Source organism: Falco rusticolus, chromosome 10 (genome assembly GCF_015220075.1).
Source record: "Falco rusticolus isolate bFalRus1 chromosome 10, bFalRus1.pri, whole genome shotgun sequence".
Taxonomy (NCBI): domain Eukaryota; kingdom Metazoa; phylum Chordata; class Aves; order Falconiformes; family Falconidae; genus Falco; species Falco rusticolus.
In genome coordinates, this window is record NC_051196.1 from 29,050,348 (window position 1) to 29,061,399 (window position 11,052).

The following is an 11,052-nucleotide window of genomic DNA, read 5'->3' on the forward strand; positions in this document are numbered from 1 at the left end:
TTGTTGCTTGTATATTTATTTATTTATTTTTACAACATCCACCGTGCTGCTCATTATCTTAGGGGAGATGGAGAATATTGCGATGATTATTAGTAAGCTTGGTAATGAGATTACTGAACCATTTGCAGTTGACTTTTTTGTGATGCATAATTACAGGGGTTTATTTACAGCGCCTTTAGAGGTTTTGTTTTTGTTTTTTCCTTTTAATGATTCACATTTATATCCTTTGTTCTTCATGTAAGGCATAAGATTCTATCTCTGGATGTTTTGCATTTCTCCTTTCCCAACACCACACCAGCACCCCCCTCAATGAAATGAATATGTGTTATACTTTAGATATAAGTAAGATGCTCTTATTCAGCCAAGTGATCCTCATTCTGCAAGCTCTTATATACTTGAGTAATCTGACTGATATTAATTGGGAGTACTCAGGTAAATAGGTTTATTTGTGCATTTGTCCTACATGACTCTTCCAGTCTATGTTCAAGTCAGTGGAGAGCATCTCACTGGCTCCTTTTGGCCTTGTCTGTCTCATAAATATGATATATTAATAGTAAACAGTAGAAAGGAAAAGCTGCTTTGCAGGTCTTCAATATCTTGTAACTGGAGGTTGTTAAGGTCAATTACCGTATTGTCACATTTATTACTCACATTCTTGACTGTTACCCACTTTTCCTTCCAAATGGCTGTCATTTCAGCCAGATCTGAAGCTTTTGGTGGAGGATTCCTGAAGGGGGGGGGGCGGGTCTAAGACAAGTGGGGCAGTTATTGGGATCAGGTACAGGAAAGCCTTTGGGAAATAGAGAACTACGGGATAAAGTTCCCCTGGTTCTATGCCTACTTATTCTGAATCACAGACACCCTTTATTTAGAGGTCCCATGGGCTACGCATGTGAAAATCCAATCTTTGTTTCCCTGTTGTCTCAAAGTCTTTAACATTAGTGGAAGGTCTCCCATTGACTCAGTGGACCATTTTATTGTAAGACAGCGAAACCTTGAAAAGCTCTTTTTGGCTGCTTGTTTTGCCAGATTCATTTACAACAGATTAGATTTTAAATTCAGGTAGAAGGGGATGAAAATTCTATACACCCAACTTTAATCACCAAAATAGGGCACAGGCAAAAAGATGAAAATGGGTGTTAGTATGTAACATTAACATTATGGCACTAATCCTGGCTATGATTCAGAAATCAGTTGGACATTTCATTTGTAAAAGTTGCAAGTTCTGAGCTTTTCATTTTCAAAAGAAGATCTGCACTGAACACTTGGAATTTATATAAATCTGTAGTTAACCTTAAAAATACCTTAAACGCAAAATTTATTTTTTCCTTCAGCAGCAACCAAGTCACTTCCTGTAAAAATCAAAAATGTACACAGCACATTTCAGTTTACTTGCAAAAAACCCACCAGAATTTAGGGAAATAAAAGGCCGAGAAGGTCGCAAGTAACTGCATTTACTTATGGAATAACAACAAAGCTAAAAATATTTTTATTTTATCTCAGGAAGTGCCTATTGACCGCTTCATTATACCAAGAATAAAGCTGCACTGTGAAGGGATACATAGTTTATTCAAGGTAATTTAAAGCCATATTCCAAGCGCACTGACGGTAACAGAAATACTTTCTGCAACTTGAATGGATCAAGTCTACAGAGCATCAGTGGAGGACTGAGAAGAGAAGGAAAATGATCACTCCTAGTATTTAGCTTGCATTCCAGCCATGAACTGTAATGCTGAATTCACGTAAAGCAGGATTAAGAAAACAACACACCCCTTTATTTTTAACGTGCAACATGTTCTTGCTTCCTTTGAGCCGAGGTTCATGTGCGCTAGTTCATAGGTCTGCTGCATTCTGTTTCTTTTTCTCTAAAAGCATATTAACACTCTCGTATGAAGTGCACACAAGGCAGTGACAGCCACCATGTACACACTTGATTTCTGAAGTACTGCATCATGAAGTGAGAGAAAGCCTCATTAGAATACACCCTTTCCTGGAAAGAAAATGGTCCCCAAACTATATCGAATGTGCAGGGTTAATTTTACTCTTTGAAATTACAGATTCAGCTAAACTGCCATCACCTCATTGTGATAACTTGTCACACCGCTGGAATTTAAGCACTGGCGATCTACTGGGAGTAAATGTGCTTATGTACACTATCTAAAGGATGGCTACCCTGGGGTTTCTACCAAGCCTACATGATCATATATTGATGCTAGGCTTATTTATTTCAGTGGTTCTGAAGTACACTTAATCATCTTACTAAGGTGCCCTATGTGGTACATAATTAATATTATACATTGACTTTGGAAGAAAGCTTTGGGGGGGATTTGGATGATCCAAAAGAAATATGGTAACTTCTTTATATTCAGCAGAGAGCCTGTGTGGTAAAGCTTGAGCTCCTCTGTTTAGAAAGATGAGGAGTGATGAGAATGCTCCTTTTTCACCCCTTGCCCCTAATGCTTGTAGTATTCTCGCAGTTTAAACACCGGTCCAGTGCTAATTTTTGCCAAAAGTGAGAGAGAAAGTGAAAAATCATTAATTCAATTTCTCACTGTTTTGCCTCTGGTGATTGCTGTCACTTCAGGTAATAGCTTGTCTGTGGTTCTGACCCAATTCCTAAACCAGTCTTTCCGTACTCAACCAATTAATCTAATGGTTCATTAATTGCAAACATCTGAAATCATTAGAACCTGATTGAGCACAAAAGCATCAAATCCTGTGAAGCTGTGACTGCTTAGCCAGCAAATGGTCTCATTGCAAAGGAATGTCAATGTTTATAGTAAATGTAACCTAAACTAGGGTGTTCATTGACATATCCCTCCATTTGTATACAACGGCTCTGACATCTATCAGTTCAAGAGTGCATGATTTATCCACTGCTATATCCTGGAACTGACAAGCCAAAGATTACAGCTTAACCTACATGAAAGCACAGGCTGTATGTATTCCTAAAATAAATATTTAGTAACTGACAAGCTCTGGTTAATATTAATTCCTGATAGAAAGCAGTCAATTTAAGCTTACTTCATGCCAAAATCTATTTGTATTTTGTAAATCATTTTTCATGAATATAGTCTAGAGAATCTCAAGAAAATATGTAAGTGGGGGAGGGTTGCTGTATCAGTTGCATTTTATATACTGCACATCTGCATTAAAGAGAACCTTCCGTGGGCCCGTAAAGTGGGGCAGACCTGGGTAAGGGCATGCGCAACAGTACTCTGATGGTAACCAGAGATTGTTCTACTGATAGATAAACAGGGAAAGAGATGAAAATTTCCATTAAAGCATTTCTGAGCCCTGGCATTCTCCTAAATGTGTTTATTTAGGCAGACAGCTGCCTTCCTACAGAGCCTAGCCTGGCACCAATGTTCAGTGCTCTCCTCAGCATGGATAACGCAAGGGGAAGCCACATTTTCCTCTTGAACACATTTTGATAAATGTCTTCGTAGAAAAACTTGGTGAACTCCTTCTTTTATGGTTACAAGTACAAAGACTACGTGTATAATGCAGGTCTGAGCTCAGCCTAGCTGTGCACAGGACGAACGCCCGTCCTGCCCGAGCCACTTGGTAGCCCTGCAGCCATGGTGCAGAACTAGTACGTACTGATGGAAAAAGCTTTGCACCATGCAGGTGTGCCTACTTGGCTTCAAAGGGGAACAGTTCTCCTTCTTGTAGAATACTTGCTTTCTTTTTTCTGTTTTACACACAATGCATGTACACACACAGTTTCATCCCTCAGTATTCAGCACTCTCACCTCTCCATGTGTGCATTCCCTCTGCTTCTTCAGGTTCATTTTTCTGGCTGAGCCTTCATCTGGCCTGTAATTGAGAGATGGCTTCTCTTTCAGTTAATTCGGTACTTGATTTCTTCTTACGCATGTCCTTAAAAAGCAACTGCAATTCTGCTAAGTTGATGATGTAGCAAGGGTGAGCACTTGTGCGTTCATCAGACAGACACAATACCATTGCGAATATACTTGCCTGGGTCTGGACGTTTGATTCTCAAACTATCTTTAACATAAATATGTGCATGTGTTCATTTCTGGCCTTCTATAAACCATCAGTGAGCAGACGGGAAAAGGGTTGTTTCGATTCTTCCCAAAACGTGATCCTTGCAGCCACAGTAAGTGGCCCACACAGTCACGTTCAGCAATTGTTTGGAATATTCCTATTTAAAAGATTGATAATAAAGGTGCACAGTGATATTCCAAGGGCTTAAATAGATGTCCATTTGAGCAGGAACTTCTACCCCTGCAAATAGCAGGGGGGGGGGGGGGGGGCGGGGTGGCTTGGAGAGGCTACCAAGCAGAGAGCAGGGAGAGAGCCAGAACCAAAAGATAATCAGGGAAGAAGTTAGTGCTGTGCTTCTGGCAATAGATGAGCAGTATCAGTAGCCCTAATGATCCAGGGCAGTGGCCTGAGGAAGTCCTTGGAGTGTGGTTTCCTTTATCACTTTTACTGGACTGCCCTTTGGGAATGAGTTACGATCTGATGGTTTGATCTTTCGTATTGTGTATGGGGTTATTGCACCTTTTAGTTCCTGACAACAGTAGTAAAGCTGCCAAGTATTACTTAAAGTGTGGGAATGTTTATAAGAACTCAGCAAAGGAGAATGCCTAGCATTCAGAGTGCTAACACTACAAGAAACATCAAACGTCTAGCAAAATGGTGTGCTGCGGTGCTTGCTGCAATACTTTGCTTTGAAATTACCTTTTCCAGCTGGTGCAATAAGCCTTTACCAGAGTGCAAGGGTCAGTAGCAATGTAAATAGTGAAGACCACAAGTCCAGGGTATCTGTATGCTTATATTTGAGGAGAACTGCATGTGTTTTTAAAGATACATGTATGTTTACATCTGCTGTGGAATTATTTCAGATGAAATCCCAAAACTTCTTCTTCTGAGCATTAAATGAAGTGACATTATTAATTTTTTTGACAATGTTCTAATGGAATCATAGTTCAAAATATTCAGCGAAAACATTACACTCCCCCATCATTAAGGTGAATTTTGTTTGCATGCTCTTTTCCCAGAATACTGATGTTAATTTTTGCTTAACTTTAGTCTTACAAGGTATGAAGCAATTTACAGACTCGGTAACCTTTCATTAAAGTTCAGTGCAGTACTTAAGCATGTTGGGTGCATTAATTGTTAGCTGACAGCTATTATTTCTGTGAAACCCTTTTGTAGTAAAATTTCTGCTTGATGGATTGGATTTTACAAAATTTGCATTTCACTGAGCCAGAGTCAACTGGTACTTAGAGCTACAGTAGATATTTAAATAAGAAAACAATAATTCTTTAAACTATTGTTATAGATCTATTAAAACTATGAAACTTACTTAGGATAAACTACTATGGAGTTCATATCCTTGCAGTAGTGGGTTTGACTTATTGTTATAACAAAACTGGCTTCCAGTATAGCTAGGACTAAATGTCTACAGCTAGCCCTGAGTGCTGGCACAAAGCTGGCATGAAGACTGTTGAGCTCTGTGCTTCTAAATGCAAGGGAAAACCCAAGAAAACCAGCAGACAAGAAGGTTTATGTGTTTTCCTAAACCTCTGCTTCAGAGATGGAGTCAGATATATATATTTCCTACTCAGGATGCTATTAGACGGTGTAACGCATGGTGAGCAATTCTCTGAGGTGCTGGAGAGCGTGGAATTTCTCAGATAGTAAACTCTGAAGACTTTAATGGATTAACATAGTTTTCCTGGCTACTGACTTTGCAATGACCCTTGCATCTAGCAGACTAAACTACCATCAGCACTACAACAATGAGAAGAATAATAGACCATCAGTGGTTAACAGCAGTGTTTACTTGGTGAAGTTCAGCACTGTGGCAGTACCAGGATGCACAAAATGGTGAGAAAAGAGTAGAAAAAGATATCAGAACTCTGAAGATGAGAAAGAGGAAGAGCTGACAGTGATACAAGGAGTAAATGACCTGGGAAAGAACATGACTTTTGTGTTTTGGTGAGTTGGTTACATGCTGCTCCAGGAGACGTAGCAAAACAGCTGTCAGAGTCTGTGTTAAAAAATAAAAAATAAAAAAAAATAATAAAAAAGAGGCAAAGCTTGAACACATAGAGCATATGAGAACATTAGACCTATTAGCTTGTAGGTGTCTGGCTGAACATGTTGGCCTAAAGGTGCAGGGAGGGAAGGAAGAACAAGAAAGAGTATCCCTTGAGGAAACCAAATTGTCCAACAAAGAGGATGTGCAAGTACAATAAGATGTGACCAAGAGAAGCAAAACAGTAGAAAGCCTCACAACCCAGAGTGCTAGACTTCTAAACTGAGAAAACTATCAGTTGACACAGAGATGAAAGACTATAAAAATGTTAGGATGGAGCACCAGCCTATGATCTGTGTTCTTGTATAAACACTGATTTTATCAATGATACACCATTATTAGGATCAGCTGAAATTATTTTTTTAATGCATGTGTCTGTGCATACTGTCTGACCACAGCTCCATCTCTGTGCCATCATCCTTCCTGGCTTCTGCTGTATTCCTTACACTTACTCAGTGAAATCTTGTGGAACAGAAATCTAGGAATATGTTTCTGAAAATGGTCATGACCATAACTGTACAAGTAACAGCACAGATATTGCATTGATTTTTATTACTGAGTAGTTAAAAATTTAACACTACTTGTTGTTTGGTAGTGACAGAAAAAAATCATAATTCTTTGATTATGTTAAAGATCTGAATAAAAGTTGAGTCATGCCTACCTATCACTAGAACAATTACGGGCTATAATTTGGCAAAATTAGCTAACTTTAACCACTAATCTTAGACGTCTTATTAAATACATAAGAGTAGCAAGAAATTACTTAGATCATCAATATTATCTCATCAACAGTGGAAAGAGAATGCTACTTCCTTCCATATACTAGAAATCTGATGAGGAAAGGAGAAAAACAGAGAGAAAAGTGAGTTATTTAATTATTCAAGAGGGAATTTTCTCTTCAGCAAACTCTTCTCTCAGCTCAGCCAAATGCTGTCATTACATGGCTTCTAATTTTAGGTAGAATTTGGAGAGCAGGTCAGAATTTTTAACAATAAAACTGCAGAGTCCATGTAACAGATAACGGTCAAGTATTTTTGCTTCTTTATTAATTCAGGGGTCTGCCGTAAGTATCATATAGTAAGACCCCATACACCCATGTTCTTTGTGTGTTCTCTTTACCATTTCATTTTTGTGCCCAAGAGATAAAGGAGAAATAACTCAATAATGCTGCAATTTTTTCAGTGTTCTTTGAAGACCCACCCCACTGTCCTTTTCAGAGGTTGTTCCCACAAGTCCATTATCCCACAGGTACCTTGCATCTGTCACTGGATGGGAATGAGCCCCTTGGGTTGAATTAGATCGATACCTTGACCTTCAGGAAGATCCTTTGTTTGTATCAAGTGGCAATGAAAAAAACATTAAATGAAAAAATAGTGTATCCATTATCTGTAAGATACAGGAGAAATGTATGCTAAGTTTAGGCACCGCTTAGTAAATGAAGACAGTTCATGGTGTAGAAAACATGGAAATCTGAGTAATTGTCATTCAGATTGCTTATGACCTCTTGGATATTTGTGAGATAGAGGATGAATCTGTCATGTCTTCACTCTACACTGAGGTTATCCATATGTGGAGAGTGATTTTCCAAGACATAGTATCTGTTGGCAAAAATGAAAAGAAAAAGCAAGCAGATCTCATTTAGGGAAGTTTCGTTATTGGGTGTGGCAGAAGAGAAAAAGGTGGAAGACCTACAAAGAAATCCTGTGAAACAGAACAGTGCAGCTTGAGAGATCAATTTGACATTTTTTTGAAAGCAGAAAATTAGCCATATTTTCATAAGGGAGTTGTCGCGATTGTGTCCTAATGCTTTCAAAATTAAGCATTCCCCAAGGCAATGAAGACTGGGGAAAATATCTCAGTGGCAGCGCTGTGCTTAAAAAATGAGCAAATGGCCAGTTGTACATGCACAAGTTCTGAAATAATTTGGTTGGTCATTTGTGTGCTGCTATGTGAGTCACAATAAGCATACCTGCCACAAAAAGAGTGCTCTTGGGATGTGTGTGTGTCACTCTAGCATCACACTGGAGGTGTTGCAATGGACTGGTCGGGAAACATGAAAAAATGTGAGCAGAAATGTTAGCGTGCCATTTATTTGGTTTTTGTGAGAATTGTATTTTAATGAAAAAGTTTGGAGCAATTCTATACATGGAAAACAATAAGTTGAAAAAGAAATTAAATTTCCTCTGGGAATGTAATAAGAATGGATTACAGGGATGCTTATGACAACACAGTAACTCAGCCAACCGCTTTGAAAATAAAGTAGTTAAAGGAAAGCATACTCAGTTTATAGTCTGCTATCTTGATAGAGATATATTTTATTTCTTAATATAACACAGATTTTCAAATAAGCTAGCTTCTTGCTCATATGGCATTTCTATATCAGAAAATCTGTATTTTATTCTACCTCATTTGTAAATTGCGTAGGTAGATGCAAAATCCATGATCCAAGCTTTGTGGCCATTTTTCCTGCAAAAAGGTGCTTGAGTAAAATCACATTATTAAATCCCAAAGTCATATTTGAAAGATCTATCTTAGTTACCTTTCCTTTTGGAGTTCTTTAAAAAACCTGAATGATACTTCTTGCATGTTGTTTCAATCCTTTATTCCAGTCTTTTTGCTTGAAACACTATTCTCCTTTTTTAGTTGAAAGTGATTTCTGCATTTAAGCTTTTTGTTGTAACAGCAAATCTTAAGCATGTCAACTGCAGGTGTAGTAAGCAACATCTCCAATACAGCCAAAAAAGGAGTTTTGGTGGAAAGGCATACCTGGCACAGAGTGGTATCTTCAGCTTTGGTAACAAATCTGACTGTGCTTACTTTATATCAACTAGGTCACAGCGTTCTTTAGCATCGTTCATCTTTCTTGCCCTCAAGAGGAAAAGACAAAGGAAAAAAAACTGTGCTCGGTTATGGTCTCCCAAGGGAAACTCTCGTAGTCTCATAAGGGGCATACCCAGACGTTTTTGTGTTTTAGTGTAACTGGTATCTGCAGATTTTGCACCTTGCAGTCTTGTACCAGCAAAATTATTTTAAATACAAATTAGTGCTTCTTAGACCTTCAACCATATAAAATAGGATTAGCAAGGCAAAGGTCTAGAGACTTGTTAGGGAAAAAAAAATTCTTTGGATGTTACCGTTGTTAAGTTGCAGATGTAGATGCCTGGATGTAAAAGAGACCCCAAAGGAAAGCCCCCTCCCTGGAAAGGTCGCCACGTCCTGAACTGGGGAGCTGCACTTTAAGATGTGAATTCAGTGCTGTATAATTTGAGCTGGGTTACAAGCGATGTTCCTTGCTCTAAACGGTCATGCATATGTTTATTTTACCCTTGACATAAGTGAATTGTTTGTGTGCACTTTCCTCCCATCTGAGTAAGGCTTCTCTCCTAATCACATGAGGGCAATAAGGGGAACCAAGCCGCAGTCAGGTAGTCACGGTATGGCTTCTTAATGCCTTGGTGTGGATAAGCTAATGGGAATCAAATCAGAGTTTTATTGGGCAGTGGCTTTGGTATAGGATGACTATACAGTCTGTTCTACTGTGACAGGATGGAACTCAATCTTCCTTCCTTAATCTTAACTAGAGGTGACCAAAGTGTTCCACCTTTAACTTGTGTTAATATACAATTTTCCAAATTGTATTTGTTTTGAGGAAGAAAAATGTATTAAATGTGAGAAGTTTCTTAAAAGCAAAAAAAGTAAGAAAGGAAACACAACAATTTTTCCCTGCTAATTTTTAATCAACCTCAATTTCAAAAGACAGCTTGCATTCTTCATTGACAAACAGTAAGCCACTCCAGGAGTGTAATCACACTAAAATTCTCAGCTAGGATAATGTACAACTGGAACTCTATCAAGCTTCTATCTTGAGGAACTGAGGTATGCCTTGGAGGAATGCATTAGATGCTATGGTTAATTAACTAATTTACTCAATCAAGTTTAACAGTGGTTTTAACTTTAATGGCACCATTACATTTTAATATGAAAATAACAGGCTGTATTCCTAGCATTCCCTGCAGTCCGCCTCCTCTCTACCATCTACTTTACAATTTGATTTTGATTTGTGAAGTCTTAAACCTGCTTATAATGTCAAGCGCATGTAATACAATATGTCTAGTGAACGTTATACATGCCCACCTTACAAATACAGTTGCTTGAAGTCATAGCTCCTGACAGATAGTGTGCATTCTTCAAGAATCATTGAGTTTGCATATGTCCTTCAGGAAGAAAATGGTGTATATGTGTAAGTATAAGCAAGCTAATTTAAAGTGTGTCGGAGTGATTTTCTCGAAGATCTGGAGTCCCTGCTGCCTGGTGGAACTCCCTGTCCCATGCCCCTGCTTTCTCTGGGGTGATGCGTTGGCACAGCTGGGTCCTGTTAGGCTGCAAGTAGAAAACGAAGCAGAGAGAATGGTAGTTCACTCTGTACTCCTTGCTTTGCTGAAGGAAGACACTTACCTGGGCTTAAAAATGACAATCACAAACTCTTTAGGAGTTCCTGTCCCTGCCGTAAAGCCCATTTGGGCTGCAGCCTCCCCCAAACGTTTTTTGTGACGTTTTCTACCTTATGCAATATGAATATTCCATGGGTTCCTTGAATGTCATGTCTTAATTTTCTTAGACAACCAACTTCTTCTTTACTCTCTGTGTCTTGTTGTTGTTTGATCTAAGTAATATTAAACAATAAATTAAAGGTGACTGAGAAAATCCTACTCCCCAGTGTGCCACTGAAGCTGTTTCCAGTCGCAGCCCATCAGCAGAGACATTTTTTATACTCTTGCGGGAAGACTTGTGCCCAAAGCTGGCAAGAGAAGACAACTGTTGCCTTATTGCTAGAATGATGTACCGAGGTATTGAACATGTACCTTTGGGTTGTGTCAGGCAGAGAATCTATAGCTCTCCTTGTCAACGGGTTGATGGAAAAAGTCTCTCTTTGGGGTTGGGTTTTTTTGACAGTAAAACCCTTCCAAATAGGGTTCCTG